Source organism: Ochotona princeps, chromosome 11 (genome assembly GCF_030435755.1).
Source record: "Ochotona princeps isolate mOchPri1 chromosome 11, mOchPri1.hap1, whole genome shotgun sequence".
NCBI lineage: Eukaryota > Metazoa > Chordata > Mammalia > Lagomorpha > Ochotonidae > Ochotona > Ochotona princeps.
This window is the reverse complement of record NC_080842.1, coordinates 68,132,257-68,153,746: the sequence shown is the minus strand read 5'-3', so window position 1 is coordinate 68,153,746 and position 21,490 is coordinate 68,132,257.

The window sequence follows — 21,490 nt, the reverse complement described above, 5'->3', positions numbered from 1 at the left end:
TGTGAGGTCACCAGCATGGTCTGTGGAAAGTCTGTGCAGAGTTTGTACCCAGTGAGTCCTCCTTCCACTCATGAGTCGCCCACAGACTTTACGAAGCGAGAAACAGAAAGCATGAGAAAAGGACATACAGCAAGCAAAAAGATAGAGACAGGTAACTCTGCTTATCATCACCCCAACCAGAATTTAGCCTTACAGGATGGCTCCTCTCTAGACATGAGGTAGTGCTATTGAATTGCTCCATTACTGTCAAGACTGCTTTCATTTTGAAACGTGTGTGGTCCGCTGCACGTTGAGGAACCTTTCACAGCCAGGGAAAACACCCCCAAAGATCACTCTTCAGGGCATCTGTGCCCTTGTGGAGGTTGCCATGATGTTTTAACTGCGTCAGATAGAATTTCAACGGAAGCGACAGAAATGGTGCATTTGAGAACCAGTAATTCTGCAGCTTTGTAGGTGGAGAGTACTTTCTTGGCACCAACACACAGATGGCATCTGCATTTCTCTCCAGCAGACGCTCTCATTTGGAACCAGATCACAACCATCAAAAGTGCAAGTGGTTTCTTTGACTTTCTGAGAGGATCCTGGAGGAAGCGTGCTTAGAGAAGGACCTTGCTGGTGTGAGAGGAGGTGGGGAAGTTGGCCAGATGAGAGATGCTGCAGTGTGAGTGTTCGTTCCATGCTTAACTCTTGTTGAACCTTACTTAATTCAATTGTAGAAATATTAATAGGTGATTATGCCAAGAGAGTTCTGCACTCACGAGGGGATTCAAGTCATGATCACAGGAGTGAGTTACTGACTGAAGAAGCTATTTTGTCACACAGGCCCTCCCACATCTCCTGCCTTTCCTGTTCTGCCATGAGATAACACTCTATGAAAGCCTTTGCCAAGTGTTTGCAGTGAAATTGGGCTTCCCCGCCTTCAGAATCGTGAGCTGACACATTCCTATTTATTATCTTGGCGCTTGACTGTAGCAGCACAAAGCACATGAAGCAAGAGGCCTAGGAGGGAAGCTAGGAGCTGGTAGTGCTCCTTGGTGCCTGGTCATCCTCTCGATAATTCCAAATCCTTCCCTGACCACACAATGGTGTCTGTTGAACGCACCTGTCCCTGGAGCTGACCGCATCAAAAGGGTTTGGGATAGGATCGATGAGGAATGCCTTTGGCAAGAGAGTTAATGCTTTGCATTAACATGGCAGAAAGAGCTGGGCGGAAAGAAACATGAATTATGATGTTTTCTCTCTCGGGTCCAGGGAGTCCTAAGTTTGCACTTGATTCCTCTCCTGTGTGTTGTCTCGGGACCTCTACAGTGTGTGACCTTGCATTGTGTGATCCTCGCAGCCCTCTGTGCTCCATTCAAGTCTGCCCACCATGAGACCAAAATTGACATGTTCCTCCCGTCAAGTGTCCTGCACTCTCCACAGCCTCAGGACCTTTAAACATTCAAGCAAATTCCCTCTGTCTCCCTAAAGCCAACTTGATCTCAAGTTTCCCCACTACTCAGACGTGAGAAGCATGGGACCATCTGAACAGGGAATTCTCAGTGGCCCAGCATTTCATCTCCATGCTTTGGAACAGACGTGGCACACAGTATCTCTGCACACACAGAGTGCTCTGTCTTCCAGGTCAATGTTTCCATCACTTGTTTGGCCTTCAGTAAAAGCTGTGGAATCTTCTCCATGAGAAACTCACATCCAAAATGGCAGTGCCGGCCAGGTGCACTGAAATCATTACAGGATTCGGGTCATTGTAATCACCAGAAAACCAGAGACTTTCAATCATTGCAGAAGCTACAGGACGTGCTAGCCATTTCATGGGTTTTGTTTGCTTGTTTATTTTTGTGCCCTGTTCTACTTTGTTGGAAGCGATCTGTTTCCTGCCTCAGTGTGATTTGGATATGGCTGACAATAATTTGACTTCACACTCTCAGGCACAGGTGGCATAGCCATGATTTGCCAAGGCTAGAACAGCACGTGGTACAGAATGATGCCAGGTGTGTGTTAATAGGGAATTCACTCACATGGAGGTGAGTACAGGGACACATGCTCTGTTCTGGAATTACTATTGGTTGGCATGTTCTCAGCCTGGAGCTAAAAGAAATTCTCTGCTTTCATGAGGCAAATTGTGAGTTTAAGCAATACACACACGCACGCACACACACACACACACACACAGCTGAGAAGTGGAGATACAGACACTTCCTGGTGTAGTTTGTATCCCCAATGCAGCCATGATTTCCCAGTTTCCTGAGTCCCCACTTCCGGTTTTATGAGTCTACAAGCTCCTATTTGCAGCAGAAGCAGCAACAGCAGTAGCAGCATTATTTTCTGCAATGAATTGGAGTGGCTTCTGTCACTTGTAACTGAAAGAGTCCTGCCTAATAGACTTTCTGTAAACTCACACTTGGCCAAGAACCCTAGTCCAGGGTAGCTGGGATCCCAGCAAGGCAACCACCAAGAAACCAAACAGGCAAAGTCAAACAGAAAGCTGAGTCTGCAAAATGACCTGACCACAGGGAGAAGAAGGGCTTTGGTTCAGAGGCACCAGTATGAAGACTCCTGCTCAACACAGCAGGTGGGCACAGAGGAGGTGCAGCCCTGTGGACTCTCAAGATGCAGCTTAATGAATTAAAGATACAGTGGGTTTGATGCAGTGGTTAAGGCGCTGTTTGGAACACCCACATTCCACATCAAAATGTGTGGATCCCAGTTTTACCTCTGCTCTCAGTTCTGACTTCCTTCCTTTCCGACATGTACCCTGGAAGGCAGCAGATGATGGCACAAGCGCCTAGCTCACTGCCACCGCCATGGAGTACCTGCCTTGAGTGTTTCCAGCAGTTTTAGGCATTTGGAGAGTAAACCAGTAAAGGAAAGGAGTTGCTTTCTTGCTCTCTCTCTCTCTTTCCATTAATTCCCCAAATATACTTGCAGAAGAACATGTAATATAATAGCAGAAACAATTGCCACTCCTGGACAAGTGCTGTACTAGCAGCTTTTCCTCCATCATCTCCTTTGATCCTTACTATAAAACTTTAAAATGTGTTACGCATATTTCACAGTGGAAGAGACATTTAGGAAGGTTGAAATAGCACATTTGCAGAGCCAGGACAGCAGCCCTGCTGCACTCACAGTCTTAGGACCTGGAAGAGGTAGGAGGTAAAGGGGTTTGGGGAGGTCTGACACTGAAGGATGGCCTCAGCAGAGCTACCTGCAGCCCCGGCTGTGAAGGGCGGCAAGCAGCAGAGGAGCAAGGTGCGGACTGGGGAAGAGAGAAGTAAGCACAGTTCCATCTCGCTCCAGCCCATTCTGGCCAGAGCCCAGGGCCCACACAGAGAGCACAGAAGCTGCATTCTGGTGTCTTTGGCCTCCAATAATTTCATATAATACATTTTCACTGTCTTCGAGAATTTCTTGACTTTTGTTCTAACATAGAATTTTACTCTTTGCTTTTCCACTAAGGTTAGGATTTTACATTATTCCCACCCCTCCAGCAAATTATGAATGCTTAAAAATCTAGAGTTCTGGCCAGAGCACACATTGGCATCCCCATCAGGGCTCTGCAGTGTTTGGGGGTACAGTCAGTGAATATTCATTGGAAAAGTAAATACCACACAATGTGGTACTAGTTTCTACTGCCCCCCACATTGTGAACTTAGTGCAGGAGAAAAGGAGTTGTTGTACTAAACTATTTGAAGCAGTGATTTTTAGTCTAAAAAACTCAGCAAACCTTTATTACTCTAGGCTTACAGCCAGGTCTTTAAAATATTTTTTCTATGGCAATATTTCTCTAACAATATTTGTTATAATGAGATTTGGCCTTAATTTGTTCTTTTATTACAATTCAAGTCAACAAACTCTAGAGTTACAAGGAATTAATCAAAGGATACTGAAGGAGTTAAGAACATCATTCACAGGTGATATTAACAGATGCCACACACAGACACACACGAGTGGAGATATGGATGGGACAGTCTCAGGTTAACATAACTACCTGTTCGCCCTTAATGATTGGCAGGCAAGTTTGATGTGAAAAATTCAAGATAACTCAGAGTAAAAAGCTTGATTTGTATTATTGCACTCAGAATTTCTTTAGAAAAATATTTGTTTTTCTATTTCAAAGGCATAGTCACATAGGGAATGAGAGACAGAGAGCTCTATCCACTGGTTCACTCCCCAGATGCCCTGAACCACTGGGGCTATGTCGAGCCAAAGCCAGGAACCAGGAGATTATTCTAGGTCTCCTATGTGGGTGCAGGGGTTCAAGAACTTGGGCCACTTTCTTCCACCTTCTCAGGCTATTATCAAAGAGCTGGATTGGAACTGGAGCAGCACAGATACAGATCAGGGCCCATACGGGATTCCAGCACGGCATGCAGAGGATATTGGCCCTTCTGCTTCTCTCAAATAAACAAAGCATAGCTAAACCCACAATGGTATCAAGTTCTGCAATTACAAATTCAAAAACTGGGAACTGACAAATTTCTCTCATTAGAAGTAAAAGGAAGCTGGAAACAATGTGAGACTGCCGTACATATTGCCTTTGTAGTTAACAGAACATGGCACTGGATTCCAACTCTTTCAGCCAGCATGCCTATTCACTGAAGTAAAGAAGTAGGTAGCAGTCGGAATCAAGGGCACAAGCTCACCAGCTCCTCCTTGCAATCACCTCCTGTCCACACGAACTGCTCCCCACCTCCAAATGCTGTGAAAACTGCATGTGAAACCACTGTCTAGGGGTGTTGGCAGCCAAAGATGACGAAGATGCTTCTGAGTGTTCCTGCATCGATCTGAAGCTAGCTGTAATACAATGATAAAACTCCAGTTCCATTCATGACACTCCTTATACTGGAGAAGAAAGTGGCTGTTGTTCTGAATTCCCATGTGAGACCCCTCTCAATGGTTTGTGCCCACCTGGGAGCTGATGGCAAATCTCACCCAGATCATTTGCTTTTCCTCCACTTTGCCACACATCCCATGTCCTTGTCTCCCACTGGTTTTTAGTAACGCTGGAACATCCAACTCAATCACTTAGCATGAATGGTTGCATCCTCCCTGGATACTTCTCTTAGTTCAATTGCCCCTAAATTTAAACATTTTATTTTCATGCTGATGAGCACTGAGACAGAACCAAACTGGGATGATCTTTCTGTTAAAATTCAAAATACAGCAGCTACCAATGCTGCCCACATTGTGTGGCCCCTAAAGGACCACCCAAAATGTCCTCACTAATGTCTTAACATATCCCTTAAAACTACAAGTCAAACAGGGACTCCAGTATTTGATTAATAAATTTTTCATCATAGATTCCTAGTTCCATGTTACTCTCCTTGCAACATACACACTCTGAAAGTTTTTAAGTCAAATGGCGAGGTGGGGGTGATCTTTAATGACTGAGGACCTTAGGAGTACAACTGAGGTCACTCAGGTTCATCCTGTCTCACCAACTCCAGCACTGTCCTAGTCCACAGACCCAAAGGCACCACATGGCTCACTGACATCCATCTGCAAACACCTTCTGGACACCTTCTGATTCACAAATTCCAACCTCTCTGTTGACTCAAATATGACTCAACATTATACTTGGACCATCCTTCTCCAAGGCTTTGGTGATGTTAAAGCTGTCATGTATTCTAACTGACAAGACTTCCTACTTATTGTCCTATCTTTCTCAGGAAACTGACATTGACAAAATATCTTGGTCAACTTTTCCACCATATTATCAAGAGAAGACTGTCTTTTCTTTCTTGAAGAATAAGTTATTAAGCCTCCACAATATGCCAACAAAAGGCTTATTATATATGCATATATATATATATATATATATATATATATATAAGCATTACTCAAATTTTCAACTAACTGAAACATCTCCACTAGAAGCTATTTAGGAACCTAAATATCATTCCCAAATGAACAACTCACTCTTACATTCCAAAACGAAGTCTACTTCTTATGTTATCTACTGCATTCGTGAATCTAGACCACAGTGAAATTTTCTGCTCCAGCATGTCATAATCAGGACTTCAGTTTTTTCCCTTTTGTGTTCACTTGCAGCAAAATAAAAATAATTTAAAAAACAAGAATAATTAAAAGATACCCTGTGATAGACCGGCAAATTATATTGGCTCAACAGGCTAATCCCCGCCCCCAGCACCATGATCCAATATGGATGACAGTTCATGTCCCAGCTGCTCCACTTCCCATCCAGTTCCCTGTTTGTGGCCTGGGAATGCAGAAGAGGATAACACAAAGCCTTGAGACCCTGCACCTGAGTGGGAGACAAGGTTTCAGATCAGCTCACCTCCAGCCTTTGTGGCCACTTGGGGAGTGAACCACAAGATGAATGATCATCCTCTCAGTCTTTCCTTCTCACAGTAAATCTGCTTTTCCAAGAAAAACAAATAAATCTTTGGAAAAAAAATAAAGATAACCTGTGACAAAGGTCCACTGTGGAAAACTGTTCGGCATTTTCCAGCAATTCCATTCTTAAATATATTTACCTAGGATACATTAAAGCCTATGTAAACACAAAAACTTACACACAAATGTTCATAAAAGCATCATTTACAACAGCACCTCCCCAAAAAAACTCCACAAATTTCTATCAACTAATAAGTGAAGTGGATAAAAAAAGGTGGTGTGTCTACAAAATGGGAATTTATGAAGCAGTTAAAATGAGTCACAGGCTCAACTTGAATAAACTTTGGAAACCCTAAGTTCAATCAAAGAGACCAAACATAAAAGACTATAGAGTATATTATTTTATCCCAGAATGCATAAGTCAGTCTACGGAAGTGGACAATGGACTAGTGGTTACCTGGTGTTAGGGAAAATGCAGAATGAGAAATAACTGTTAAAGGGTATAGAGTTTCTTTTGGGGGTAATGAAAATATTCTGCACTTAGATAATATATTGGTTACATAGCTCTGTGAATTAAAAAACTCACAAAATTAGATACAATAAAATGTGAATTTTATGATACGTGATGATATCTCAGTAAAATTCTTATTTTAAAATGTCTGTGACATGTGTATGGTGCCCTATAGTTCTTTCATACTTCTGTCAAGTGTGAATAAGGTGCAGTGCTTAAAATCCAGCAAGTCCACTTCCTTCCCCACACTCTTCTTAAAAGCCGACCTTTGGAGGAACTGCTGGCTGGATTTTAGAAACTGTAGGACTTCTTTGCTCACAGAACTAGAACTCACATAACAAAGTTAAATAAGCAAAAGCATAGCAAGTCTTTTCAAAGCTAAATAACAATAGGAATAGGAAAAAAAAAGGGTTCTATTACGAACTGTGATCCTTTATCAAGAATGAGGGTAAATCCTGAAAATTTTTCTGAATGTCAAAATGAGCCCATCAGTGATGTACAGATAGAAGGATGAGGTCAGAGGCAACACCAGCAATTTCTCAATCTGATATTAGTGTTAAAAGCGCTTGTGTGCAAATTTGCTGTAAACTTCAAATTAATTCCACACCATTAATTTCCAAGTGCCCTGAGTCACAGAGTGAAAAACAGACTTACATAAGCAGCTGAGCCAGCTGGACTCAATTAATTGTTTCAATTTTTTTTTGAAGCCACCAATATTTTCTTTTACAAAGAAGAAGGGAGATTTTTGATCAGTTATCTTGAGAAGTTTGTTTTTTTTTTCCATCTAAGAAGTTGACATCTAGGCGGTCTGTAATGTCTAGTCTTATTTGTAACAGAGTTCCCTCTAATCCTGTTGCAATGTTTCTCTGTGTGGTAAGAGATATGGGGGAGAGAGTCCACAGTTCACAGTTAAGACATTCAGAACCACAGTGGGTAACTCTGGGGACTTCCTAAAGGATAAGTCCTTCTCCTTCCAGATTTACTGACAGGATAGAAATGAAAAAGAAAACTGGAACCAAACGACAGCAAATGCAGAGTATCTCCAGTGTGCTGAATTGTAAGGGTCTTAAGTAACAATGTGTATGACATCTTATAATTATTATGCAGTTACAATTACTTTATGAAAATATAACAATATATTTAACAAACAATCTACATTTACTGAGAATGTACTGGATCCCAGGCTTGTTTCAAGCCCTTTCCAAGTGTTAACATGTGCATTCTATGAAGTGGGTATTTTATTAATCCCACTGTGCAGATAAGGAAATTAAGGCACCATGAGTTTAGAACTGGCCTGGGTTGCAGAATTAGGAAGTATTTTCTAATATTTACGGCAGTTGCCAAAACTCATTTCCTTTCGCTTTGCTTGAGAAATTACTTTGTAGACGTATTAATGGAAATGGGTTTTTTGGTTCAAAGGGAAAGCTTTTTGCAATTTAGGGATAGTTTCTCTGATGCCAATTCATCAGAAAATGCTAAAATTCTAGAAATCATCTGAAAAATGTAAATAACCTAAGGATATAAATGAATCAAATACTTACCTGGTGGAGTGACTGTACCCATTCATCCATTCAGTCACCTTTTTAGTTGCTAAATAATCATGGAGCCCCGACAACAAGCCGACAATGTTAACAGGCAGAAAATATCACCACGAAAGCCACACCCTAGCACAGAGGAAGAAATAAATTTTTAAACTAACAATTTCAAACAGTTATAAAAATTAATATATTCCACATATTGAAAGTATTTCAGAGGCAGGCGTTATAACAGCCTCGTCCCATACTTACAGGCTTGTCCCAGTCCGGCCTCCGATGCTTCTAACCCAGTCTCTTGCTATTGCAACTGGGAAAGCTGCAAATGATGAACCAATGCTTGGGTTTCTGTCACCCACTCAGGAGACTTTGACGGAGTTCCTGGCTCCTGAGTTAGATATGGCACAGCCCCAGCTATTGCAGGCACGTGAGGTGTGAATTAGTGATTGGAAGATCTGTATGTACATACGTATCTATTGCTACCATTCCGCCATCCAAATAAATAAATGAATAATTCTAAAGCATTGCACTATGTTATATGCTCTTTGAATACTCAATAGTTCAAAATGAATTGAAAAAATTCTTAAATATTTGCCTAATACCTTCAAAGCACACTACAAATATTAAAAGAGAAGAATATGTGTTCAGTGTTGAGTAACACTCTGTGTTTGGACCCAATCGGAGTACATTACACAGTCCCGGGCCCAGCGCCATGGCTCGGTACACTATTTACTATGACAAAATACATTGGCATTTAAGTTTGCAAAAACAGAGATGCTCCTGAACCTTTTTGAAATAGAAAGTATCTCCCTAATTAATGACTTCTAGTCAGAAATTTTGAAATCCTAGAAACTATCAAAACTTGAAGAGAATCTGAACAGATTGTATTCCCTTCAAGAAGGGGGTAATGATTTGAAAGAAAGCTGGCTTTTCAGACGCCCTCGACCAGTCAGCTCCGAGGGGGCTCACACCCAGGCAGCCTGCAGCTCAGCAGGTCCAGCACATCACGCTTCTCTCCATCACTCCACCTTAATTAGAGACAAGTCCAAGGGAAACTGTAATCTGTCGTCTCACACGGCATTTTTATCACTTGCTTTACATTTCAACTGAAACATTTTACTGCAACTGATGTTAGTTAAACACTTAACATGTAATCGTCACGCTTACAATTCTCAATGTGTTCTGACTATATTAAGCAAATATTTAAGAAACATTTGGGCTGTTTTTCCATTTTTAAGTATTTAATCTGTAATAAACATATAGCATATTAAAGTATATTTCATGTACAGTATGTGTTAAGTGTTAAGAATATATTTTTGACCCGCCTTATTTGAGCCTGTCAGAGTTTCCATTACAACCCCCTACTTTAAGGAGGTTTTAAATGAGCCATAAAAATCTCTTCATGCTGATATTTTGGGTAAAATATCTCTCCCTCAAGAAATCTTTTTCAGTTCTTTTTTTTTTTACTAGTAATGCTATTTAAAGAAAAATTGTTGTGAGATTGAAATGGAACAAAATGATTTTCTCATAATATTTTAACATAACCCTCTCCATGCCTTTTAAGTAATTCATTTATTAAGGGCATCTCATTAAAAACATATAACTTAATCCAAAATTTGAGAGCATGAAATATGGCTAAAATCAGTAGTATTTAGACACTATCCTTGCTGGCTGTCTATAATATGCATTTTCCATGGTTTTATGAACTTCTCACACCCACAGTTACAATTTTTTACACCTAAAATTATTCCTTCATTTTAGTCTCCAAGAACTTTTTGAAATATCTTCCTAGTTCCATATTGTATTACATTTCAGAACATAAGGTACAAGCAAGGCTGGGGCTACTTTGCAGGCAGCCCCAGGAAACTCCATTAACCGTGAAGTGGAGTCATTCATGTTGCGCAGTTGGCAGATGGATTTCACATCATTCTCCCATCCTATTTCAGGACTCAGAGAGGACAACTCCTGTCAATTGCAACCACCTTACGGGAGGGAAAGTGATTTGGTCAAGGTTACACATCAGCTAGGAAGCGACACTGAGATTTGAACTCAGATCCTTTTTATTTCCTTTTATTCCATGAAATTGAAGCCCATTGGCTGCAAAAGAACAAGCCTAGTCATGAATTTTTATTTCCACCAATTTACTCTTAAAACAAAGAAAAAAACACTGTCAGTGAGAGTCAACTCTCACCATTTTGGCTAAACAGCTACAATTGAGAATCAAGATCACATCAAGAAATAAACTAGCCCCGGGATCCCATATGGGCGCCAGTTCTAATCCCGGCAGCTCCACTTCCCATCCAGCTCCCTGCTTGTGGCCTGGGAAAGCAGTTGAGGACAGCCCAATGCATTGGGACCCTGCACCCGTGTGGGAGACCTGGAAGAGCAGCACCGGCCATTGCGCTCACTTGGGGAGTGAATCATCGGAGGGAAGATCTTCCTCTCTGTCTCTCCTCCTCTGTGTATATCTGGCTGTAATAAAATGAATAAATCTTTAAAAAAAAAAAAGGAAGAAACTCAAGAAATTTCTCAAAGAGGGCATTGTGACATGAAAGGCTAAGCCACTACTTGGGACACGTATAGTTCTACATCAGAATGATGGATTGACGCCGCGTCCTAGTGTCCAGACCCTGGAAGGCAGCAGATGAAGCTTCCCATAGGGGAGTCCTTGCCATTGCGTGAGTTTTGGCCCAGTCTCCACTGTTGCAGGCATTTGAGGTGGTGAATGAGTATGGAAGATAAATTCTGTCTAACTTTATGTCTCTTCTTCTGTGTGAAGGGAGAAGGCAGGTGTGTATCTTTTCTGCATTTCAAATAAACAAAAGTAAACATTTCAAAGCATTTTTAAAAAATACCCCTCCGTTTGTCCCATTCATCTAAACAATGCCCTGAAGTGAGGAGGCATGCTTCACAGTGCATGGCGTTATTACTACTAACCACATCCCTGATTGGGATTGAGGATATCGGTGTTCATCCCATTCACAGAACAGAATCTTTAAAAGTATCGCCTTTCTCCCATTCTTGCTTGCTCAGTGTCTGGTGCAGCAACTAGAATAATATGAGGTTTCATCAAATATTTACAATGAAAGGAATCAGTACTTCTCAAAGAGAACCAATGCTTGTGTTGTTTCATTTTAGAAAATGAAGGTACAGCACTTACCCGTGTTAACTTTCGCAAATGTGACTTCTTGGACCACCAGGGCCACAATACAATAGTAAAGATTGATTGTGCAAGTGAGTTTGGAAAATGCTCCCTTCACAAGAAAGAGACATCATGCTTCTCCTTGAGTATAGTCCCAAACTTCCTGATTCGCTACTCCACCCCTACCCCCTGAGGAGCAGGCAGGAGGCAGACAAGACTCTGAGTTGTCATCCCAGGACTCCCACAGGAGCAGGCTGAACCAAAGCTAGCTTAGCTCTAAGCAGTGGTAGTATGTGCGTGTCTGCCTCATTCTGGGCACAGGCCCTTTGGCCCTCACTCCAAGCTCTCTCCTCAGCCCATAGAGGAGCTAAAAGGATATTCTGATCCATATTGCCATTTCCTTAGTTTTTATTTCTCTATTTACTCAGAATCCAAGTGAGGATAAGAAATGCTATTTATTTTTGTTAACTTGAACTCCAACAGAGAAATGTACCAAAGGCCTTCTGCAGTCGATTGCTTTTCTTTTAAACCCATCTTCCTTCCAAGAGCACCAAAAATAGCCTCAGGCCTTCAGGGTAATTATATTTATGATCATTCATTTTTTCATTAGTCTAGAGCAAATATTGTGGGAACTGAAAAAATATGATGGTCCAAAGTCAACCTCAAGTTTGGAATTACAAGAAAGAACCACAGATTAAAATGGAATTGGAATCACCTGAACCCTGGATACTCTCTCTAATGAGAGCTCTCTTTGCGAACCGCATATTATACTGTCTTAATATTCAGTCTTAAAAAGTTAGATGGGCTGGACCTAAAAATCATACCTAGAAGACTTAGCCACAAAAGCAAGGAAAACTTCAGGACTCAAAAAGAGAAACCAAATTCAACAGTTGCATTGACAACACTGTGGAATACTTGAACGTTTATTTCTAATTCAGACATAATGTCAAATAGCAAAAATGTTATGACTTCATTCATTGACTCAACAAATATTTACCGAGTGCCTGTTATGTTCCACCTACCACTGGAGGCATTGTAGGTATCACAGCACGCTAAAGACAAAACTCCCCATCTCCATGAAGCTCACAATCTAATGAGAAGAGATAGGCAACACAAATTAAGTAAGTAAAGTTTATAGCGCATTAGGAACGTCATATGTTTTGAGAAAAATAAACAGGCGAGGGGTGTAGAAGATACAGGAGTGTGACATAATGAGGGAACAACAATGTGAAACTGATGAGTAGGGAAGCACACTTACAACCATGATATTTGTGGCCGGTGCCAAGTTGTAGTGGGCTAAGGATCCACATGCAGTGCCAATATCCCACAGGGGTGCCAGTTCATGTCCCAGCTGCTCCACTTCTGATTCAGCTCCCTGCTTATGGCCTGGGCAAGCAGAAGATGTCTTACATCTTTGAGCCCCTGTACCCACATGGAGACCCATAACCCATAAGAAACCCCTTGCTCCTAGCTACTGATTGACTCAGCTCCATCCGTTGCAGCCATTTGTGGAGTGAACAGCAAATGGAAGACTCTCCTTTTCTCTATGACTCTGCCTTTAAAATAAAATAAATCTTGAAAAAAAACCTACATGATATTTGAAGAAAAATTTCAAAGGTGGGCAGATATCTAATGAAATTCATTCTTAGCACAGGAGCAACAAAAGCAGGTGCCATGAGTAGGACTGCATTCTGTAAATAGAATGGTGCTTTCTTACTCAGTGTAGGCCATCATCACAAAACATCATTGTCTGGATGGCTTAAATAATAGATACTCATTTTCTCAACAGTCTTCAAGACTTTGTTTATCCAATTATCGAAGTGCCAGTAGATGCTGCTTCTGGTATGGGTGGTCTTCCCATCTTCTCACTGTATCCTCATGTGGTCTTTGTCAGTGAGAAGGAAGCAGCTCTTCTCAGCATGAGGCATCCATCCCCATGACCTCATCTAACCCTCATGACCTCCAAAGGTGTATCTCCAAATCACCTCAGGCTGTGGCTTAGGGCTTCAACATGATTAGAAGGCACAATTCAGTGTGTACACACACACACACACACACACACACACACACACACACACACAGAACTACCACAGTGGAAGTTAAAGAGGTGAGTCATTGAAATCATTCTCCAAAGTTGCTTACAACATTTAACCATTTTAATCATCTGCTGTATTCTCCTAGCAAAGAATCAATCCTCTAGTATTCAGGTCACCCTTTCTCTGTGACTGGGAACAGGGGAGGACATAAAATTAAGTTCCTGCAATTTCCTGGGGTCTCAATCCATTTCCATTTACCACCCTCCAATACAACTCTCCTTATCTTCTCTTTTCACCTCCGAATCCCAACACCTTCTCCTTTCCTTGCTCTCTGGTTTCCTATTATTTTAAGGAAGTTAAATCAGTGAGAAGAGAACCGGTACACCCTTCTCATCCTACCACATCTACCCAAGTGCCATCACTCCTGATTGCCCATGAGCTCTCCACACTCCTTCCTGACACTTGTGCCCACACTCGTCAAAACCCTCATTGTCATGCTTTCCCTTTGCTGCCTCACATCACTAGCTGATTTACATCCCCCTTTCCTTCCTTCACAGTTTTAACCTAATTGTGAAAAGTTTTTATTTACTTTTTTTGAAGCTTTGGATACTATCTCTCTTCTTACCTTTACAACGAATCTCCTTCAAAGAGTATCAGCTCTCACTACCCATTTTCACCCATTATCATTTTCCTGATTATTCATAATATCTCTGATTAATTATGGACATGAAATAAAATCCACTCCTTATGCTATACCTTTCTGTGAGTTTTGACATATAGTCATAATTGTATAACCACTACATAATCAAGATACAGAACAGCTCCATGTCTACCAAATGTCCTCGTGTCCCTTAACAATCACCCTGCCCCACTCACATGACTTAACAACCAGTGATCTTCCCACCTGAGGGGTAACAGAGCTAAAAGTTTCCTCCATCTTCTCTGCTTACATCTAGACTCACAGCTTTAATGCTTACCTGACCACAGCAGATTTCTATCGCTAGCTTAGATGATTTTCCTCAATGTTACCATCCAATTGCATACTCAACGTCTTCGTCTTTCTCCCTCTTAGCACCATAACTGAGATTTTAATGTCCTTCCTGCTTCCTTTCTCTTTGTCTTGCAACCTCTTCATTTTACTTAAGGAACTGCCATTTATCAAGTTTTCAAACTTTAGATTCATCCTTGACTTCTCTCTTTCACATACCAGCATCAGTTCTATAGACTTTATCGTTAGAGTGTAACTATGCTTTTTAAAGGATGTTCATTTGTTAGGTCAGCACCGTGATGCAAGGGGTCAAGCCTCTATCTGGAATGGAGACCTCCCATATGGATGCCAGTTCAAGCCTCTTCAGATCTGACTAATGCTAACACACATGGGGAAGCAGCAGAGGGTGACCCAACTGCTTGGGTCCCTGTGTCCGCATAAAACTCCCAGAAGAAACTCCTAACTTGGCTTCATTCTGGACCAGTTGCAGCCATTTGGGGAGATAGTTTTCTCTCTCTCTCAATTTCTTCTCTCTCTCTCTCCCTCTCTCACCCATACTCATCTATCTACCTCCCTCCCTCTCTTTCAAATAAATATATCTTTAAAAAAAAAGAATAAGTTAGTTGGTGTGTGAAAATTGTTGTGCTCTGAATTTGTATACAGTGTTGTCTCTGTCAAATTCTTGCATTGAAACTTTGTGCCCACATTTATGATATTGGGAGGTGGGATATTCAGGGTGATTATGTCATGGAGATAGGAACTCTCATTAGTAGGATCTATGATCTTTTAAAGAAACCTCCAAACAGCTACTTTGCCTCTTTACTATATAAGGACATAGTGAGATGACACCATTTCTGAACCAGAAAACATGAGTTCACCAGGCACCAAACCTATTCTAGCCTTTGGAACTCTGTGAAACAAATTTCTGTTGCTGGTAACTCGTATCATCTATGACATTTTCAAATCAACTAAAACAAGAATTCACAGACAAAACAAGACAAGAATCTTACTACTTTTTTTTTTTTTTTTTTGCTGTCCATGAATTTTAACAAGTTAAAACAATTTATCTATCTAGTGTGCCTGGGTTTGGTTCCTGGCTACAGCTCTTGATTCCAGCATCCTCGGGGGCAGACCTCGGGAGGCATCCGTGATGTCTTGCATCATTGTGTGTCTGCCTCCCACACGGGAGAGTCAGATTGCATTCCTAGTCCCTACCTAGCCTTGGTCCAATCCCTGCCATTTTAGACATATGAAGAGTGAATCAGTTGATGGAACATATGTTGTCTCTACTCCCTCCCCCTCAAAAAATATATAATATTTTAAATATATCAATGAAAAATATTTATAGGGAAACAACGAAAATATTTATATAAGCAAGAAACAGTACATTAAAAGCAAAGAACTGCAGCTGTTGATGAAATGTAGCACAAGCACAGCTTATTGAACTTGCCAAATGATGGGCCCAGCGGGGTGACCTAGCAGCTAAGACCCCGCATTGAATGCACTGGGATCCCATTTGGGCACTGGTTCTAATTCTGGAGGCCCCACTTCCCATCCAGCTCCCTGCTTGTGGCCTGGGAAAGCAGTCCAGGCCCAAAGCCTTGGGACCCTGCATCCGTGTGGGAGACCTGGAGGAGTTTCCTGGCTCCTGGCTTTGGATGGGCACAGCACTGGCCATTGCAGTCACTTGGGGAGTGAATCATCTGACGAAAGATCTTCCTCTCTGTCTCTCCTCTTCTCTGTATATCTGAATTCGCAATAAAAATAAATAAATCTTTAAAAACAACTTGGCAAATGAGCAAGAAAAGGATACAGCAGCACATGGATGCAGAGGTGTCATTGCTGTAAAAAATCCATTTTGTTTTGGCCTCAATATCTTCACTCATTTTTCATTTTGATGGTCTCAAGAACGCAAATGTCTAAAGAATGCTCTCAAGAACTCAAAGGTTTCAAGAACTTCCAAGAATTCAAATGGTTCTTGGAAAAGGCTGATAGAACAGAAGAGAGTCTTCAGAGCAAAGCAAATGTGGATTTTCCTAGAAGCAATTGCAAATAGAGCCTGGACAGGAAGGACTGTCAGGGTCGGCAGCGCCTGCAAGCAGGAGGCACGGTTCCGTGTCTTCCACATGATATTCTCTGGAGAGAGGCTCGTCCAAGTGAATTGTTGAATATTTCTTTGTTAGAAAATAAGATATTGTGGTAGTATTACAGCACGGCTATTTCATTTGTTTTTTTTAAGTGAACACATTATATCAACAGCAACTTTAAAAAGTCATGTGGAAAATGAGATTTCCTGGTGAAAAGTTAAAACCTGCTCTACTCTGAGACAAGACTAAATGACGAGAATCAAATTCCTCCTCCCCTGTAGCTCCAACACCCTCATCTGTCACCTGGATTGTGGCAATGGCCTCCAAATCCATCCAGCTTCCTCTCACTGTTAATAGCTAACTCCTGTCTCTGGCTGGAAATCACTGAAAAACCCGGGTGAACTCCATGCATGCCAAAGCCCTTATTGTTAGCTGCACAGTGTATGACATACCCTCCTCTGCCCTTTCTGTCACTTCCTCCAACTCTTCCTCACTTCTACCACCTGGCCACACTGCTCTTCTTCCAGTATCTCAAACTAAATAGACACATTCCTAGCTCAAGCCATTTGACCTAATATTTATTCTAGCTGATAGGGCCTTTGCTGAGTTGTCTGCATGGCTCAACCGCTCATCTTCCTCTGTGTTCAAATAATGCCTCTTCATTATCGTACCTCCTGTACAACTTAGTAAAACTTGACCTCTAATTCTGTCTCCCTTTCCCGATTTGTTTTTCTCCCACACAGCTCTCATGTTTCTCATGTTCTAATATTCTACAGCATCTATTGATTCATATGTTTCACTGCTCTCCTTTCCCGCTAGACTCTGAACTCTGTTTCATTCCTTTCTGTTACATCAATATCAAACACAATTCTCCATTCAGAGCCCCACAGCTTAAAACACTAATAAGAAAATTACTCGTTGGATTTTCCAAGACTTTGACAACAACCTCTAGGGAAATCTGTGTCTTAACCAAAGTAGAGGAATAAATGTGTCTTAGTGAAGTACGTTCTTCATCCAGTCCCCGGCATTTATGATAAACTTCCATTGAAGTTTCTTTCACTTCCAGTTCACTGTATTTTATGACTTCTAGTTTGTTTTCCAGAGAGAAATACATAGAAATGTTCCCTAATCTGTCTAATTTAACAAGCAGCCATTTCTGTACCGCAAGTTGCTATACCAACTTTCTTTCAAAGATTTGATAGGACAGTTTTTGTCTTAGACACATTGCTGATTACAATAAAGTAACTCAGTGGGCTTTAAGCATCACTGCATATCAACTGCAGATCTTGCAAAAACATCTCTTGGAATCCACACTTAGGTTTTGATTTCGGTGGATTCCCCCCCCCCCAAATTTTAGCTTCTCATATATTCCCAGGTGATTCTGATTCTACTCTCTCGGGACTGTACTTCAAAAATCACTGTGATTAATGACTTTTTTTTAAAATTTAGCTATGTCTACAATTCTCTAAAGATTTAAACTGTGTGGGGGAACACTTATGTATCATAAGGATTGACAAAATATTCCAATAATGTGATTAATACAATAAAATATTATGGTATAGGAGGTCTACCATAACTAGAATGAATCTGCACACTATTTCAGATGGAGCTAACATTATGAAGATAGTCCCGTCTCCTCTGCCCGTCAGCCTGATGAATCAGCCTTGTGACAAACAGCAAGGCAAATCTATAGGTTTTGTGCCTAAGAAATGATCCCACTGGAGCATAAAATTTCATTAAAATTACATGGAGACGTACCCTTCCTATGTATATATTTAATTTCTTTGAGAGAGATCATGGGAGGAGGGGAAAGGGAGAGAGTGGGGAAAGTTCATACTCATTGGTCCACTGCCCACGTCTACAGTGGTCAGGGGGTGGGCAGAGAGGTGTCTTATTCTCCCACATAGCAGGTACGGAACAATGTCTTGCAGCAGCATCGCTGCCTCCTAGCATCTCTCTAGCAGGAAGTGGTAGTTGGGAGTGAGAGCCGGGAATCTAACCAAGGTGCTCCAGCGCAGCACAGATATCCCAACCACTGGACTAAACACTCGTTACTCCATGTATATTTTAAAATTCTTCAGTGTGTTTCTCAGCAACCACCTGACTTTCATCTCTCCAGAAAGTTGGCCACCAGCAGAAACCTTGTAATAATCTGGAAACAGAACAGGATGCCTGAGCCATCATTCTTGACTGCATCTCACTAAACTCCCATCTAAGGGTGGTTCATACACCCTGTTTCTAGGCCACAGCTAATTCTAACTCCTCTCCCCTGAGCTTCTGCCATGGAAACTACTTGTCACTTGCCTCAGCAACTGCTTCAGGAGTTCAGCCACCTTTCCCTAATGGGCAGGCTCCCTGTCTTTGCTATTGCAGGCATAGTGTGTGCCCTGAGATCTCTGAACTGACTGCAGGTTCTTTGGAATTTTCCGTCCCACATCTTCTACAGAGACCCTGTGCTCCACGATTCTGGAACCCCCAGCAACACTCACCCCCACACACACCTTCTGAGTCCTGTGCAGGCTCTCCTTGGAACTTACAGAGGCCTTCTGTGTCACTTGGCACTTTGAGGAAACTGGAGCCCCAGTATAAAGTTCCTCATCAGACAAATCCATCCTGTACTCCATCTCTCCTCTTCTGACTCTTATACATTTAATTCTTTTCACAAAATTTCAAAAAGAAATCAAGGCATACTGTTTTCCTTCTCAACTTCCTCCTCACCCTCTCAGCTCCATGTCCAGCATATTCCCAGACTTGAATAGTGACTTGAAGATTGAAGACTTGAGTTCATTTAGGAAGGTCTAGGCAATATCCTGCTCTCTGCTCTCCGGTTGTCCTCTTTTCAGCATGTCTCCCTCTTCCTCTGGGAAGCATACACTCTCCTTCATATTCTCTCCACATCAGCAAAGGGAAAACATAGCTCAGATGCACAGCCTTGCTCTTTATCTGCAAAATCAGGGAATTTAAGGTAACGGAAAGTCTCTCCATGAAAAGTAGGCTGTCAGAGTACTATCTCTGTGCGTGCTTTTAAAACATCCAGTAAGAAAGTCAACTTTAAGCAATGAATTCTTTGTTCTAGCTGGTAGCCACAATCTCCCCAAAGCAATGAATGGTATTGATTCATTGAGCAGAGGAAACTGCTAGGCAACATAGTTTATGAGGAAGGAAAAATACCTTGTTTTAATATTTTTTGAGAATATTCTCTCTGCTGCAAACACTGGAAAGTATTCCTGAAAGGGGAGAACAACAAGACCCCAGTAAAGCCAGGGCTATTTTAACTGTGGTCCATGCCAAGAGGGAGACCACGCGGGGTGAGGGGGTGGTAATAAGAAGAAAACAGAAAAGCCGGAGCAGAGGGAAGGTACTGGATGAAGATACTAACAAGTGGAGTTCAGGAGACCTTCACTGCAGGTTTGAGAGCATGAAGACACAGTTGTAGACACAAAAGTCATGAAGGTATCACACTTCCTAAGCTCTCTTGGCAGGAACTGTAGGCACAATAAAGAACCAGTTGTTAAGAGGGAGGTTAGGAAGAGCCTAGGCAAAATGTGACATCTGAAGCTAAGCAACCTCTTTGCTCTCTCTAGCATGCAGTTTGCAAGTGTCTGCAGATGCACTGAGACGGGGGAGCAGGAATCATTTCATCATGGTATCTAGTGTTTCGTGGCAAATCTGTGCTGACTCAGCTTACAGCTTATCCTTCACCCTGAGTGATCCCAGTGCCTTTGTGGCATGAGCAGTCCTTCACAAGAAAACTAACACGGATGGCCCTTGGAACTTTAGGAACAGCATCAGACAGATGAAAAGAAAGGTGTTCGGTTGAGAATAGGAAACTTTTCCTGCACATCTTGTATTCCTCATGTGTACCTTGGTGACACTAAAAGCAGAAATCACAGCATTTGGATGTTAGTGTAATAAACAGCCTTACTGCATGCAAAAGGAGGAAACTCATAGAATTTGAGTATTTGAAGACTATTTTTAATTCATCTATATAAATTAGCAGCTTCATTGTACAAACAAGTAAACTGAGGCCCAGAAAAGTTAAGTTACTCGCATCAGGTCAGCATGGAGAATAGCGGCAGACTCCAAACTGAAATGCATACCCTGATTCCTCTCGTCATGTCTTCACGCCTCACTAGTTCAGAATGGAAGTTTGACAATCACTCATGGATGTCAAGGCCAACCAAATGAAGGCGAACGAAAATGCAATGAGCTTGTTATGCTCAAAGACCCCAACAGGTAATCCCATGAAGAGACAAACGGGGAAGTACCAGGATGGATCCAGAAGTTAAGGGAGTAGGCGAGAAACGTAACAACCTCTACTGTAGATTCCACCAGCAGGAATGGGGGAAGCAGAGCAAATGGGAATAGGATTGACTAGTTTGAGTAACTTCTGCAGACTCTTTGCTTAAGAATGTCCCCAGTGGTCTGTAACTGGCCCTGGGATGTTCTGTATGGATAATGACCGACAGTATGAGAGCACCTTGGAGGAGGTGGATGGGGATGGGAACTCTGGAATGCTTGGTCTCCATAGAAACGATAGGTTCCCCAACAAGCTGCTTCACTGTCTTTGACAGTTAGTTAAACATGCAGGGCAGTCCCTCCAGAGTCAGTAAAACATTGATGTCAAAGAATCAGCATGCAGGAACTAGAAAGACATGCCTAATACACACATCACACTGACTTTCCCTCGGTCTATGCAGTATTAAAAATGTAGACTGCGTTTTGTAGATTTACCTAACATCTATTCCATATCACACAATAAAATAATTTGAAAATGGGGGGTTTCCACACGAAGTTCTTAAGAACTCTGGTCTGTGGAGCTATGAAAAATGGCTTT